The sequence below is a fragment of the Ambystoma mexicanum genome, chromosome 11, assembly GCF_040938575.1.
Source record: "Ambystoma mexicanum isolate Mex_15411 chromosome 11, UKY_AmexF1_1, whole genome shotgun sequence".
NCBI classification, from domain to species: Eukaryota; Metazoa; Chordata; class Amphibia; order Caudata; family Ambystomatidae; genus Ambystoma; species Ambystoma mexicanum.
In genome coordinates, this window is record NC_090934.1 from 812,138,958 (window position 1) to 812,154,309 (window position 15,352).

The following is a 15,352-nucleotide window of genomic DNA, read 5'->3' on the forward strand; positions in this document are numbered from 1 at the left end:
GCCACCAGGCTAGTCCGAGTCCGGCGGCCGGGAAGTCAGGCGCCTGTAATTTTGTAATTCCCCATTCCCATTGAGTCTCATAGGACTCAATGGGAATGGGGAACACAGAATGGGGAACACGGAAGCAACGGAACCGTTAATAACGGTGCCGGTGCTTCCGTGAAATTTTGCAGGCGGGTGCCGGTCCGGCCACTAGGTCTGACCCTGGCGGGCGGGATGGCATAATGTGCTGGTCCGGAAACAAGGGTCCCTTAGGCTTACTGGCACCGTTATTTCCAGACCGGCACACTCCTAATGAAGCGCTTTATGTTAAAAATTAAGGCAATGCCATCTTGGTTATCTTTAATGCATGTTGCACAAGGTTACAAATCCCAGAGACTTGATGTTTAACCCCAAGGAGAAGCCATCCTGTTTCCTTTCATTAAACACTGTTGAGCAGGTTACGAAATTCAGAGATTTATTATTTAAATTTAAGGAGAAGCCACCCGTTTTTTTGGGATTTGAGTATTACCTGAGGGAAAGCACACTGTTGATTCTCAGTGTTAGGGAGTTCTCTGGGGATCACGTAAGCAGTTTCAAGGCATTTATTTATCTTGAACTAACCTTTTGATGATGTTTACTAATGAAGGTATACTCCTCACAACACGTCATATCCATTAGACCAAATCATGGACACAACCAGTGAGGGAATGAGACCAGGAGTTTAATTGCAAGTAAAACAATTTTATGTAAGATAAAGTATGCATGTAGAGAACTCTGCTGCCCGAGAGCGCTCTGTTGACATTTGCATGGGCAGCTCTTTAAAAAGGCACCAAGCCTCAGCTATGACATCACATATAAGTAACAAACTACCATAATTGATTGGCTGGGTACATATGCTAATCCCAGTTCCATTGTTTGTTGTCTCTTCATCAGTCACAGTGCACGTGGTCAGCTGGGCTCATCGACGCGGTCGTCATACAGTTATTCCAATGTCTGTCTAGTGTTCATCCTACTCGGCATCATGGCAGAGGGTAAAAGAAACCTTGGGCAAATCAGTTACCACCACAAAAGGGGCAATCCAGCCATATATGCTGAGTGACAACTCTTCTACACACCAACTCAAACAACTGCAGGTGTGGTCCAGTCTCATGGAGCATCATCAGTAATCTGGGTATAACACTCAATTACATATGTTGTTATACTTCTATAATGCTCAATTCTGGCTAATAAATGCCCCAAAATCTGGTCCACATGACTACAATAATTGGAAATGTATCAATATTTAAAAGGAAAACCATCTATCGATGACTACAATAATGATCCAAAACGTGCAAATATCAAGATCTATGCCATTCGGCTTGTTGGATGTTTCCATTTGCTCTGCGAAATAATGAATTCCTTCATTTTATTATGACTGGATTAATGAGCGGGGGAATATTCATTGTGAATATATTGGACATTCCTTTCTTTGGGAACTCATTGCCATGACAAAAGACGTAATGAGGACTAAAGGGAGTGCAGAATTATCTCTTCTTGTGACAATCTTGAGATTGCAAAGAAAAGAGAAAATTACACATAATTATTTAATTTTAAAGACAATACGCATAATAAGCAAATGGAACAGCACACATTAACCTTTTTGATTGTAAAACGTACATTGTCTCGCGGTTTCATCTGCTGTGAATCTGATAAAATAAGGTTGTATATGGATACATTTTCAAACAGTCACAACTTCCATGGAGTAATACATACCCTAATGAGGACTTCATCAACATGTTGTGAACATGGATAAGACGACGGCTACCAGCCAGAGAAGAAACAGTACATGATTTGGGTGTATGCAACTAAGCAGTTCTATGCGTGACATAAGTGCCATGACAGGGCCCAGATATTTTCTAGCAGGCCTGTGACACATTGGGCTCCCCGCCACTGTTGCCACCACGCACAGCTATTTCCACAGTGTCACAAAAGTAATGTGAAACCTAACACGCGCACAGGCTCATTTGGCTTGATGGATGCACTGAAAATGGCAGATGGGCAATTTACAAAAATCAATCAACATAGCATAAAATAACATACACGAGTTGTGTATTGACATTAGACACATGTTTGAGTGTTTCCGTAAACCCAGTGGCACTGCTACCAATTATTACAGTAGGGGAGCTGCAGCAATGTCTTGCAGGCTCTCTGGAGCAGTTTGCAGGCCTGGCCAGCATAGGCGCCAAGCATTGTCATCTTCAAACTCATTGCTGTTCATGAAAATGGATAACCGGCACTCACAACCCTGCGTGGGTCTTGCGGTTCATGAATTGCAATGAGCCAACACACAATGCTGGCACACAGAGCCAGTGCACATCCTGGTTCCTTGTTGTGAGACTACACCTTTCTGAGAGGAGAAATAATAAAGTTGCCAAATCACCACATCATAATCAAACTGAGACAATGAGGGTCATTGCTCAAAAATATGTGCTATGGCTGAGCCCTGGCAAACAGCCCCACAAATGAAGCGTTGGACAGAAGGTCCCCATGCAATACATGTTAAGAGGATCACAAGTCATCCAGGGTTCTTGTGACCAAATAGGGATTCTTTTATAAGGTTAGTGAACACCAAAGTGGCTTGTATATTGTATTACAAAGAGCAAGGGATATTTAATTATTTATAACACATAGCCACGCTGTTACTCCATCCAATGCTTTTTCTCGTTCTCAACTCAATTCACAAGATCTTACATAACATTAATGCAGAATCCGCTAGGATGAAAAGACCATCAATATCCTGCTTTAAATTTGTTGCAAACATATGTTAAGCAGTTTAATACAATGCATTGAAACAGTGTTTTTGGTTTAAGGTATGTACTGACATGCAGAAAGATGTTTGTTCTCCTCTAATGCATACACTAGAATGCACAGTTTGTTAAAGTATCGCAGAAAGTTATTTAAGAAGAACGGAATCAAGTCATGAATGTTACTAGGTGCTCTCTCGAGTGGCAGATGGAATTTCTCTCTGTGCTGGCTCCAGCAGGAAGCTTTGTAACATCCCAAAACACTTGTAATAACTCATCACATTTCCAGCAATATAATATTCTTATAATGCATCACAGCCTGAAATATCTGTAGAAAAGTCTGGAAATAATGCTCTTATTGCGACATCACAACTGAACTGGAAGTAGACAATGACATCAGAACTGCTCCATAATCAGTTCTTATGCTTCAGCTGTGGCACCATGATGCCTGCTCCTTGAGCCAACAAAGATCAGAATTCTAGCTGTTACTGCAGCGGTTAATTAAAGGTGTAACAAACGTATGAAATGTCTGCATTGTTAAATAGTGATCTGTGACACTTTTCAGTGATTAATTGCCAGAGGCATTGCTAGGGAGATGGCTGAGTGGGCTAAATCCCCAGGTCTTTTGGTTGTAGTCCCTTATAGAAGCTAAGGGGCTACACCCAAAAGGCTATAGCTAGCCCCCAGTCCTGACAGCCCCGACATTAGCATAGCCCCAGATCTTTTCCAGACCTAGCAACACCCCTGTTAATTTCCAAGGAATGTTTTTCATGATAGAACGATCCGTGTGTACACTGCCGAAGTGTAACACATGTGACCAAGAAGCTACATGTTATTATATGTGTGTGTTCACATTTGTATTCACTTCCCAAAGTACAAAGGACAAGATAAATCTGGTAAACCACTAAAACAAACCACAGTGAATCAATCCCCTCTTCTTAGCCCACAGTTACAACACAGTTCAAGACAGGCCAGGAATACATGACAGGAACGAACAAGAATTCAAACAGATCTAACAATCTCCCCCAAATGTCTTCATGTAAGGAATTCTTCTTATGTTTATAGAATATGACCTTCTGTAACAAGGACATTTTACAGAGGTCTTCAAACCAGACTGAGCTTGAAGGGTTTGTACCACTCTTCCTGTTTCTCAAAATCGGTTTTTGGCAGAGGTGGAAGCTCTGAAAAAACAGATATGGCATGTTATTATCTTAAAGTGCAACATTACAACTTTTTTTTAATTCATTTTATTAAAATGTTTTAACTATTTTTCTGCAACACATTCAAAGCTAGATGTTAGCTTTTTTTTCAATCCAAACAGATTCTACATTGCCATAAACATGGTTTTCCCCCTCCCCCTATCAAGGATAAATTTGTGCTTTGGAGGGAGTTGTTGCCCAGTCACCTGCAATTGAAAAAAGTGTGAGAATACAAGTACCAGAATCCTTAGAGATATCAATGTGAATTAACCTGAAACACCTTCAAAGGAAATGCAACTAGACACGCCTGAAAAGGAAAAGAAACACAGCCTCCCTGATGATTGATGGAGTCAAGAAAACGTATGGAGGAGAAGACAATTTGTTGCTACAGCAGGAAAACTTGACTGGGAACCAGAGTGCGCGCCTTGTCATCATTTTTTAGATTCCACATTGATTGTATGGATCTGCAAATGGAAGATCTCTTACCATAGATTAAGCAATAGGCGAGGTATTAAGGGAGATGGCAGTGTGTGGCCATATGTTATAAGTAATACAATACCCCTTACTGTATGTAAAATGCTTATTGCAAGTGGCCTCAGAGTTCTGTGACCTTATAAAGGAACTTCTATTTGGTCACAGAACTCCTCAGTGACTTGCAATTTCCTGATAACGTACGGTAGGGAGAACATTATCCCATATATTACAGGTGAATAAACGACAGACTGTGTTTGTCTTTTGGGTTGGTACTAGCATTAACCTACTTTTGCTTAATATCTTACATTTTTGATTCAATTGGTATGGAAAAGCCTTGGGAAAAACCTACGAGTTGGTGTTGCCAGCTGAACCTTCTGGAAGCAATAAACTACCTCTATTCCTCAACCTCTATTTGAATCAGGATGTTGAGTGCAGGGATATTAACAGAATCAATACAGACTGCAAGAGGACTTAAACAAGGTTGCCCTTTGGTGCCATAATTGTTTAACCTATACCTATCCGAATTGGAAAAGAGCCAGCAAGAAGTAGCTGCTTTTCCTCCTAAAATGTATAACCACTCGATCTCATGGGTTGTCCACACTGACACTTTGGTTTTGTTGGACAACACACCAATAGGCTTACAAAGGCGCTTAAAGCAATTGCAGATCTACTTGGCTGAAAACTGTTTGAGTGTGAACACTAAAAAAACTAAGATCATGATTCTACTCAAACCAGGAACCATAAAACAGTTAAAATTCAGCTGGTTAATAAACTCAGAGTAAATAGACAGAGTTGATTTTATGACCTATCTCAGGGTCTTGTTTAATGGTAGTTTAATTGAAAAGCCTTGGGTGGACGGCCTGAGATTACAATGTTTGAGAATGGGTGCACAGACAAAGAAGATCCATACTAAGTTTGGTAAATTCATGATTGATCCTGGAATTGCTTTCTATAAATGGAGGGTGGCGCCAATATTGATATATGGTGCGGAATGTGCTACCCAACATCAACAGGCAATTTGGGATCAATTTGAGGGTATGTTTTGGAGGAAGCTGTTGGTGCTTCCACAATCTTTGCCAATTTCCTTTGTCGGATTTGAATTGGGTTTGCAATCACTTAGATCGATGATATGTTGGTGTTCATTGAGCCTATACTCTAAGTGTGTGATTGAGGAAAAAGGTCCCTCTGTTTGAAATTTTAAACAAAGGAGCATTTATAGACTCCCAGTAAATGGTAGATGGTTGGAAAGCTGACTGTAGAGATCTACTGGGTGAACTAGACTTAACAGAGGAGGTCTTGTTATCCAATCAGCACAAAGCGAAGCTTCAGCTCAAGAGGCTGGATTGGATTAACACACTACATCAGAGAAGTTCATATAAAATGGCCCTACATTTGGAACTTGAGGTAGACCTCTTAATAGTCGCCCTAAATATCTCTCAAAATGTCCTAGCAAACATTATAGGAGATTCTTTATGAGATTAAGAATTAATATTAACCTTACCAGGGAGGTGTTGAGTTATAGTCGATAGATCCCCTTAACTGATTCATCCTGTAGATATTGCAATCATCAAATGATAATACGGTCATCAAGGCACCTACTGGCTGAATGTCAAATGTTGAAGGATGAAAGAAGGTTTTATATGAGCAAGTCAAGTGAGGGCTTTAAATGTCTAACATCTGAGTGGTGGGATATGTTTATTTTGGGGGGAACACTTCTATGATGTTAGCTTCAATGAAGTTTCTCGAACGAATAATAGAACCTTCCAAGGATGAGTGATTGTCCTAGAGGGGCCTTGGATCAGGAAAAACGGAATGAATGGATAATATGCGGACATGGGGCTACGAATATGTTCAGTCTGACTTGACTGGACCGTATACTCGATTCCCAAAATGGATACCTTGATTTTTAGCTTGGGTGTGCCCCTATGTATGATTGATGTATTTTATTTGTTTATTCTTCTTTTATTTTTTGGTATAGATCCCCTTAACTGATTCATCCTGTAGATATTGCAATCATCAAATGATAATACAGTCATCAAGGCACCTACTGGCTGAATGTCAAATGTTGAAGGATGAAAGAAGGTTTTATATGAGCAAGTCAAGTGAGGGCTTTAAATGTCTAACACCTGAGTGGTGGGATATGTTTATTTTGGGGGGAACACTTCTATGATGTTAGCTTCAATGAAGTTTCTCGAACGAATAATAGAACCTTCCAAGGATGAGTGATTGTCCTAGAGGGGCCTTGGATCAGGAAAAACGGAATGAATGGATAATATGCGGACATGGGGCTAAGAATATGTTCAGTCTGACTTGACTGGACCGTATACTCGATTCCCAAAATGGATACCTTGATTTTTAGCTTGGGTGTGCCCCTATGTATGATTGATGTATTTTATTTGTTTATTCTTCTTTTATTTTTTTGGTATATGTTTATTTTAAAGGAGGGAAGGGAACTAGTAATGGGCTTGATCAAGAATTTTAAGTTGTCTTTTCTTTTTGTAAGGTTTGAAATAAACCATTAACATATTTTTTTGTTATTAGGGTGAATAGCAATGACACTACATTATGGCAATAATTACAATATTTAGAGTCTATTTCAATGTTGCAGGCTGGTCTCGGGACGATAGCTAAGGGGCAACGCTCGCCTTGGAAGCAAGACTACACAGAGCAACGCAGGTTCGATCCCAGGGTCTGCGCTTAGAAACCTCTGGGTATTTAGCACGTTATAAATAAACAATTACAATACAATACAATGTATTATATTATTGTCAAATTCAGTGTGAATTGCTGTTGCAAACTAAAATGACAGTGCACATGCGGGGATCCTACGTATCTTCTCTGCATGCAGGCCTCTGTTCATTATAATGAAGAACATATTTTTCAATTTTTAAAGGTTTTCAGGATGCAGGTCTGCTATAATTTAAAGAGAAAAGCAGGGTTTGAGTACTCTTGCTGCTATTAAAAAATCACAACCAAACAAGTTACAGTATAAACTTAAGCCAACATTAAAAACTCAAATCCATGCAGCGAGAGAGACTATGCCATGGCTATATCATAGACAATAATTTGCCAAAAAATAGACTTTAAAATTGCACTATGGGGAAACATTAAAACAGACAATACCAATCATATTATCACTAGTTTACCGACAAAAGTTCAATTTTCAATATGGCAAAAAGCAAAGAAAGCATATATTGTGGTAGCATTTTTGAAATGCGTGAAAAGGATGTTAGAACTTTACAGGAAGAATGATGGCAGCACAAGAGCTGTAATACGAACAATAGGGGTGCACCCTGGAGCTAATGTGGATGGGGGGTTGAAAATAGTGATTAACTTACAAGAAAAGGATCCACATATAAAACAATGTTGTTTCATTGTTAATTTGTCAATACATTTAGCAAAGGAACGTGTTCTTTGCTCAAAGAGTCACTCTAGGAACGACACAGTGAGGGTTAACTACAATTGAATAAGTATTTATTATTAATACAAACAATTAAAAGAGAACCAGAAAGCACATTCATACATCAGAGTTGATCTGGTGCAGAACACAAAAGAAAAGGTTATTGGGTAAGCATATATGTTGAAACATACATCTATATTAGACCAATTCTGGATAAGGAAATAGGCAATACATTTAAACCAGTAAAAGAAAACACATTCAAAAACACGATTATGGAACAGTTAATTCACAGAAAAGAAGAAAAGGTAAAGCAATCTTAAGAATCATCAGACAAAGTTGTATGATTTACATAGTGGAGATATTCCTACTATTAAGATAACATCAGGGTACTATTTTGTATTAACCTGATAGGGTATAAACATTTATTCTAAGCTACCAGCATGTTCAATGTATAATGATGCCTATTGATCTGCCAAACTGCCAATGTATATGATTGTAAATCTAATTGAAATTGCACCGTGCTATAAAGTAGATATTTATGGGAGAAAATCCAAGGTTTTTGTGGATGAGCACTGGGAACACGTTCGGCTTTGCCAATATTGGCGGCATCAATATTCAGCCTACCTCTGGGCTAAGGAACCTCTTATCCCTAAAATAAGAGGGAGGCAGAAGGGAGATACATATGTGTATTAGTGTTATGTGTAGATTACCAAGACTCTGCTTTCCTAAAAACAATCCTAGAACAGTGAGACTGCTTAAATTTAAAACTAAAAGGGAGTCCAAAGAATACTTACCCTGTTGTTTAGGCAGGGATAAGAGAAGCGTGTGTCCTCTTTTTCGTATGTACAGGGTTACATGTGTTGATCAGACCGGTGACCATTCTCAAAAACACTTCTGCATCACGAGGAAATGGATCGCTAAGGGGAGTTTAAAATGTAATATGAATTGTACTGTCTTAGGATAGTGTACCAGGACAAGGGGAGAATAAATGATTAAACTGAATCATTACCAGTCCTTGTTTCCAAGTGTGTATGCCTTATGCGATAAGAGTCCTGTGGTGGTAGGGCCAGGCTCAGGTCCTGCTGATCTCAGACCCAAGGGTTCTGGATTGTTCGACACATCAGGTGGATTGGAAAATGATCTGAAATGGCAAATCAAAAGGACCCTGGTTGAAAAATGGGTCCATGTTTGCCTTCCAACTGTATCTGACTAAGGCAGATATGACTTGTGGCTCATCCAGGCCCACATGAGACAATGATGTATACTGAAAAGATGTTTTGTGAGGAAACAACAGTGATTGAGGTGTGTTGTGCCAACCTGCACCACATCTAGTTTGGATATATTCCAAATTCAATATGTGACCAGTGTGGGACTATTGGCAGCATGCACATTTTTTAACACACATACATTTTTACATTTTTAGAGCAGGGGCACCTACCTTCCTGTTAGTGGTATCCCTATTTAGTGGGATAGCGGTATGTTCTCTCTTCCTCACCAAGGTAAGGAGGACGTGGAGGCCTTTAAGGGGATGTTATTGAAAAGATTTGCCGCAGATCAATAGAAATAAATGGGGCGTGAAATAGCGGCCTCCAACAAAATAAATCAAGCTATGGTGCATTATTCAGGGTTTTTTACTTACTTTCCTGATTCCGACCAAATTCATGCCAAGGCAGCTGTTAGGAGTGAAAACAGCTGCTGTGGAAAATGGGGCTAGGGTCTGGAGCCGCTCGCATATGAGTGCGGGCTTCCTTGTGCGTCCCGAGGTCCACGCTTGAACTGAGCTTGGCCCGTGGCTGTAGCAACCTCACAGCCTACCCACCCGGTCTATACCACTTGCTGGTTGACCAGAGGGGGGATGTGAGAGGAGGAGAATTTAAACATGAAGGCTACAAAGTGAGATGCACACGCGCATGTAGCCCGCATAGGTTAAAGCTGGTGTTGAAAAAACCCATCATGTTATTTCAAGATGAAAATAGAAAAAGTCAAGGGTCGTAATTCCCTGATGGGAGTGACCATCAGTGGAAGCATATGGTTTAGTCCTAAGGAATCCGACACGCAGGGTCACCATGGCAGCTGAATAAGCGTCTTAATGCGAAGAGACGGGAGTGTCCTGCTCTGGAATCATGCCATGTCGGGGCCAAGTCACGGTATTGGAAATTATGTTAAAAAGAAAACACAAATCAAAGTCTGTTGGAAAGGCTAACCTTTGCTGGGAGGTTTCTCGTAGTGAGATGAGGCCATCATGCAAGGGATGCTGGATGTTGTAGTTGTGAAACGTGTCCATGTACAGAATAAAAAATAAAGATAGCAAAGCGAGCACAATAGAGTCATAAAAGTTGTGGAACTGTAGTGTGGGGGAGTGTGGAAGCTGGTCTTGAAACACTTGTGTATAGGCGCGTTACAAATACCATATCATATCATATCATATCTCCTGGTGCACTTGGTGTAGGTGTCCAGTATCAGCATAGCCCTGTACATATACCTTGCAGGTGCCCCACAGTGGTTGTGACCCAACTTGAAAGTAGAGCACAAGAGAAACTAAGAGATTTTTAGTACTCTGTAAAGTCTGCTACGGAGAAGTGCAATATCCATATGCCCCTTATGGTCAGTCATGCAGTTTGCATCTCTGAGTCTACTTCATAGCCGGCAACAGGGGCTGGATGGATTTAAAAAAAAAAGGATGGACTGATTTTACATAGGCCATATGCATTCCTCATTGAGACCATTGTAGAAAGTGTGTAAGCGGTGACCCCATCTCACTTCTTTTTATAGGAGGCTCCTTGTGATATTGGCGGAACCTCCAATGGTATCAACAATCCACCACAGCATGTCATCTGTTGTGTGTTGTGCTTCTATATAGTGAGCAACCTGGGGGGCTGTCAGGTTCTTGCACCTGATTCTAGACCTATGCTCGCATATTCTTACATGGACCGGTCTTTGTGTCTGACCCACATAGCGCAGACCACACGTACATTCGATTACATAGATTGCCTGTTTGGTCTTACAATTGGTGAGGCTGCGAAGGGTCCATATACGTTTGTTAATTTTAAAATCTTTAATTTTTTGAGTAACCTTGCAGGAAGTGCAATTCCCACAAGGGAAGTGGCCCATTATTGTTCGTAGATTCCACAACTCTAATCTTGGGGCAGGTTTTACGAATCTAGACTGTAAGAGTTGGTCTCTTAGGTTTTTGTCCTGTTTATAAGCAAAGCAGGGCAAAGGCTATTTCGGTAAACAGAGTCTGGTCAGATCCCAGTGTTTGGATATGAGTTTACAGATCTGGGGGGCATGCATGCCATGAGTAATCACGCAGGTAGTTCTTGATAATTTAGTGAGGGTATTTTCCTTTTCTGATAGAAGGGTTCTCTGTTGTGAAACCTGGCTTGGTTTTTAGATTGTGCAATGATGAAGTGGGGGTAGCCTCGTGCTGCTAACCTAACATCTAAGTCTGCAGCATGTTCATAGAAGTTACTGAGGTCAGAGCAGATTCTTCTGATGTGGAGGTATTGACCGTATGGTAGGTTTTCCCACAGATGTTTGGGGTGGTCACTAAGAAAGTGCAATAGCGTGTTCCTATCGCTGGGCTTTCTAAAGAGATTAAATTTCAGACATCCATTTGTATGCTCAATTTTTAAATCCAAAAAACTGATATCAGAGTTACTTGATGTCATGGTAAACTGGATGTTTTGATTTATGTTATTCAACCAGGCATGGAATGATATGAGATTGGGTTCTGTGCCTTCCCAAATGCACAGAATGCCATCAATATATCGCTTCCATTATTTTATTTGCTTCCTGAAGGGGTTGTTCTCAGACAGATTATGGGTCTCTTCGAAATCGGCCATGTAGAGGACTGCCAAGCTTGGTGCAAAGGTAGACCCCATTGCAGTACCCTTCGTTTGAAAGTAAAATTGCCCGTCAAACTCAAAGTCGTTTTTTGATAAGGCCAGAGTTAGTAATTCGCAGGAACTCTATTTTGTAATTTGAACTGTGTCAGGAATTTGAGCATGCAGTCAATGACGTCTGTCCGGGGTATACTTGTGTATAAGGAGCAGATATCCAAAGTGACAAGTAGATGTTTATTAACGGCAAAGTTCAATCCTTCAAACACCTGAATGTTCTGTGTGGTGTCGCAAAGGTATGTTGAGGTTTTAATGCTCATAGGTTTAACCCTTTAAATGCCAGCGACGAGCCGGCTCGTTGGTAAAAACCGCTCCAGGTTGCCACCAACGAGCCGGCTCGTCGGTGGCAGTTAAGGGGTTAATGAGGGGGGAAATGTTGGCGGGTTTGGGTGGTGAATACCGCGATTTAAAAAAAAAGCCATTGGCACTGGGGGGGAACCTCAATGGCACTTAAGAGGTTAAGGAAAGAGTCGATGAATCGACAAAAGAGCTCACCACCCTTCCCCGGGGCTTGATTAGACTGCAAGCTTATCATTTCCTACCAATGTTGCCCTAAGAATTCCGAAGTAACAGAGAAAAACAGACACTGTGGGATTGATTTACAAAAGCGTTTTCAATGGCACAATTCCATTGAAAAACATTTAGCAAATTAGGCCCTGTAAATCTCCATCCACTAAGAACAACAAGAGGCTTCTAGCCCTGATGAGAACTCCATGAAATTGAAAATGAGGGAAATGAGGTATTGGAGATGCAGGGAAGGACTCTCAATGATATCAACGAGTTTGTGCTCATGACAAGCATGAGCTTGGAAATATCAGGGTGGATGATGTTATGAGAGTGAACTCGAAAAAACGTCACTGCCAAAAAGGAGCTTGCAGGTGAGGCATGGTTGCTTGGTTGTGCCTAAGAGTGGACAGCACAGGGAGGTAAAACAACTTGAGGCTCAGATGTATGAAGGAGGGAGCAGAGTGCAGGGTGAATGCTGCCAAACCCTCTGATGTTTTATAGAGAAAATCGGATTGGGAGGAAAAATAGAGATCGGCCACTGCCCAAGCAAGTTTTGCTGTCATTCCTGCAACAAGATGATAACCATTTGATTCTGGAGGAAAAAAGGGACAAGTCAAGTGAAAGGACTGCACAGGCTCCTGATGTCAGGACTTTGTAAGGAAGAAACTGAGAAAATTAGAGTGTCTGCAGAAGAAAGATGTCTGGCCAGGGAAATGTAGATAAAACAGCTATCATGTCTCCCTCCTTCACTCGCACTCTTTCACACTATTTCAGTCACTGGTAGGGAGAATTGTCGGATCACCAACCAAGGCAATGCAGAATGTAATATGACCTAAAACTATAAAAGGCTCTCTCTCAAGCTAACAGTTGGATGCCTGATCCCCACTCTATTGTTTTCCCCTCCTCCTCGTCTTGCTTCCCCCTGTACCTCCTCATTTCTCAACTCTGTGTTCAGAGGATATTGAATGTTGGAACCCCCATAAAGTGAGTTACTCTGCCTGTCAATTGTTGTTATTAAGGAATGGTATCCACTGTGAGCGAGGATGTTTTTATGCTCATACATATTACCGTACTTGTTACTATCCATTGTTACATAAACAAAACCTTTACTTTGGGGGAGGGTTCTTGTATGAAGAGGGCTGAGAGTTGGTTGCAATTAATATTAGGTAGGTTAGGGACTTTGTTAGGAATCATGAACAATTGAAAGAAGCCTTACAAGAAAATGGCAGTGCTAAAAAGTGTGAGGATGGCCTGAGTGTGATGACTGCCAATGCAGTGTGTGTGAATACATTTGCTTCTGAGCATCCTTGTGGCGCAACACGAACCTCTGAGAAAATGGCACTGCCCAGGTGCACTTAGATGAGGTTACTAAAAGGAGCATGCTCCCCTCTGGGTTATGAGTTTCAGAAGAGGAAGAAGGCTAGCAGAAAAAGAGAAAAGAGGGAGCACATTATTGGGAATCCATAATGTGCATCAAGGTGGTGGCATATTCACACATTGCAGGAGTGATCTGGCAGGGTTTTGCAACATGTGCAAGTCTAGGGAATGTGGGATTAACTGTCATAAAACTCTTCAGCGAGCAAATATTGCAGTGCTTGTTATTGCAGCATACTACCACTTCTGGATATACAGAAAGGGCTTATTTTAGCATTATTTAAATGCCTAATCACCACACTGTGGCAAACTCAATACAGTACAGCATGGGTTCTGTGTATTATGTTACAGAGAGTTGAACTCCTAGCGCATTGCTCCTGTATGTGACCCTTAATGCTCCATATGATCTTGACCAGCTAGATTGAAAAAAAATCTGCAGTTGAGAATGGGCAGTTTTGAAAGAAAGGAAGAGCATACTCTCTAGCCATACTTTCACTAGCTTGTGCTTGGTCTTAAATCAGTCCGAGTGCAAATTGTTGTCCACATTCCTCCTCTTTGAGTCAATTCCTGTCAACAGAGGCACATTAAATATGTCTCATGTACCCCCTACGGGTACTACTATGTCGTGGTGTGGTGATGTATGTGGGCAGGAATTGATAGCTCTGCCTATTGACAGAGGAATCAATTAATGACTCAAAGGTGCTTCTAATTAATGTGTAATTGCCCAAAATGAAATGTAAATGTGTACTCCAAACCCTCGCACATGTATTCCCAAAGCACTAGTTTGACAACGTCATTTTGGGAGGAGTCCTCAACTTGGCCAATAACTAATTTCTGAACCAAACCATGCTTATAAGGATCTATGAGAAGATGGATAGGAGAGCACTACAGAATTTCAAGATCGAAATAGGTCTAGTTGACATCTGGCAACTGGTGTACCCTTGTGAATGAGACTTTATTTTCCTGTTGGGGACTCATAGTAGCATGTTGAGAATAGTCTCCTTTCTGTGATACACTTCTCAGAATAGGAATTCACCACCAGCTATAACACAGTGTGGCAAGCCCATAAGGCACCTAGGCCATCACGTCGCCCCTTGCAACACCTGACTCGCTAGATGCCACCCACTCCTCTCCTCCTCACCACCAGGTACAGCTGTACCCCTCGTCTGTCCCCCTCTGTATCCTAGTGCCAGCTGTATATTTGTTCCGTTGTTACCACAGAAAAGCGCTCGGTAGTGCATCTGTAATGTTTTAGACCTCCGTAAAGCGCTCCGTTATGTTTCTGTATTGGTGTATATATACCTCTGTATAGCGCTCTGTTGCTTCTCAAAGCTAGGTCCACACTCAATAAACGCCATAATAATAATAATAAAAAAGGCACAGAAAAGAGGAAGGTGTAAAGCTCATGTTCCATTGAACAGTAAGGAGCAGGGAGAGGAACTGGCAGATGTGGAGCTTGGTCTCAAAAAGTCGGAAAATGAAAATAATGGAAATCCCAGAAACATTGAGCTAAAAAAGGAAATTGAAAGTTGAATGAACATTGCACATGAAGCTAGGATTTATAGTGTCCTGACTCAGCCAGATGTGCTAGGGGTAAGGAGATAAATGCGTAAGGTTCCCTACAGATGACACCTTTAATGAGAGATTTAAGCAGCACTACTGTAGGATATTTTGATCGGGTGACATCAAACTCAGGGGAATTTTCCATGCACCACAAATCATACATGCACA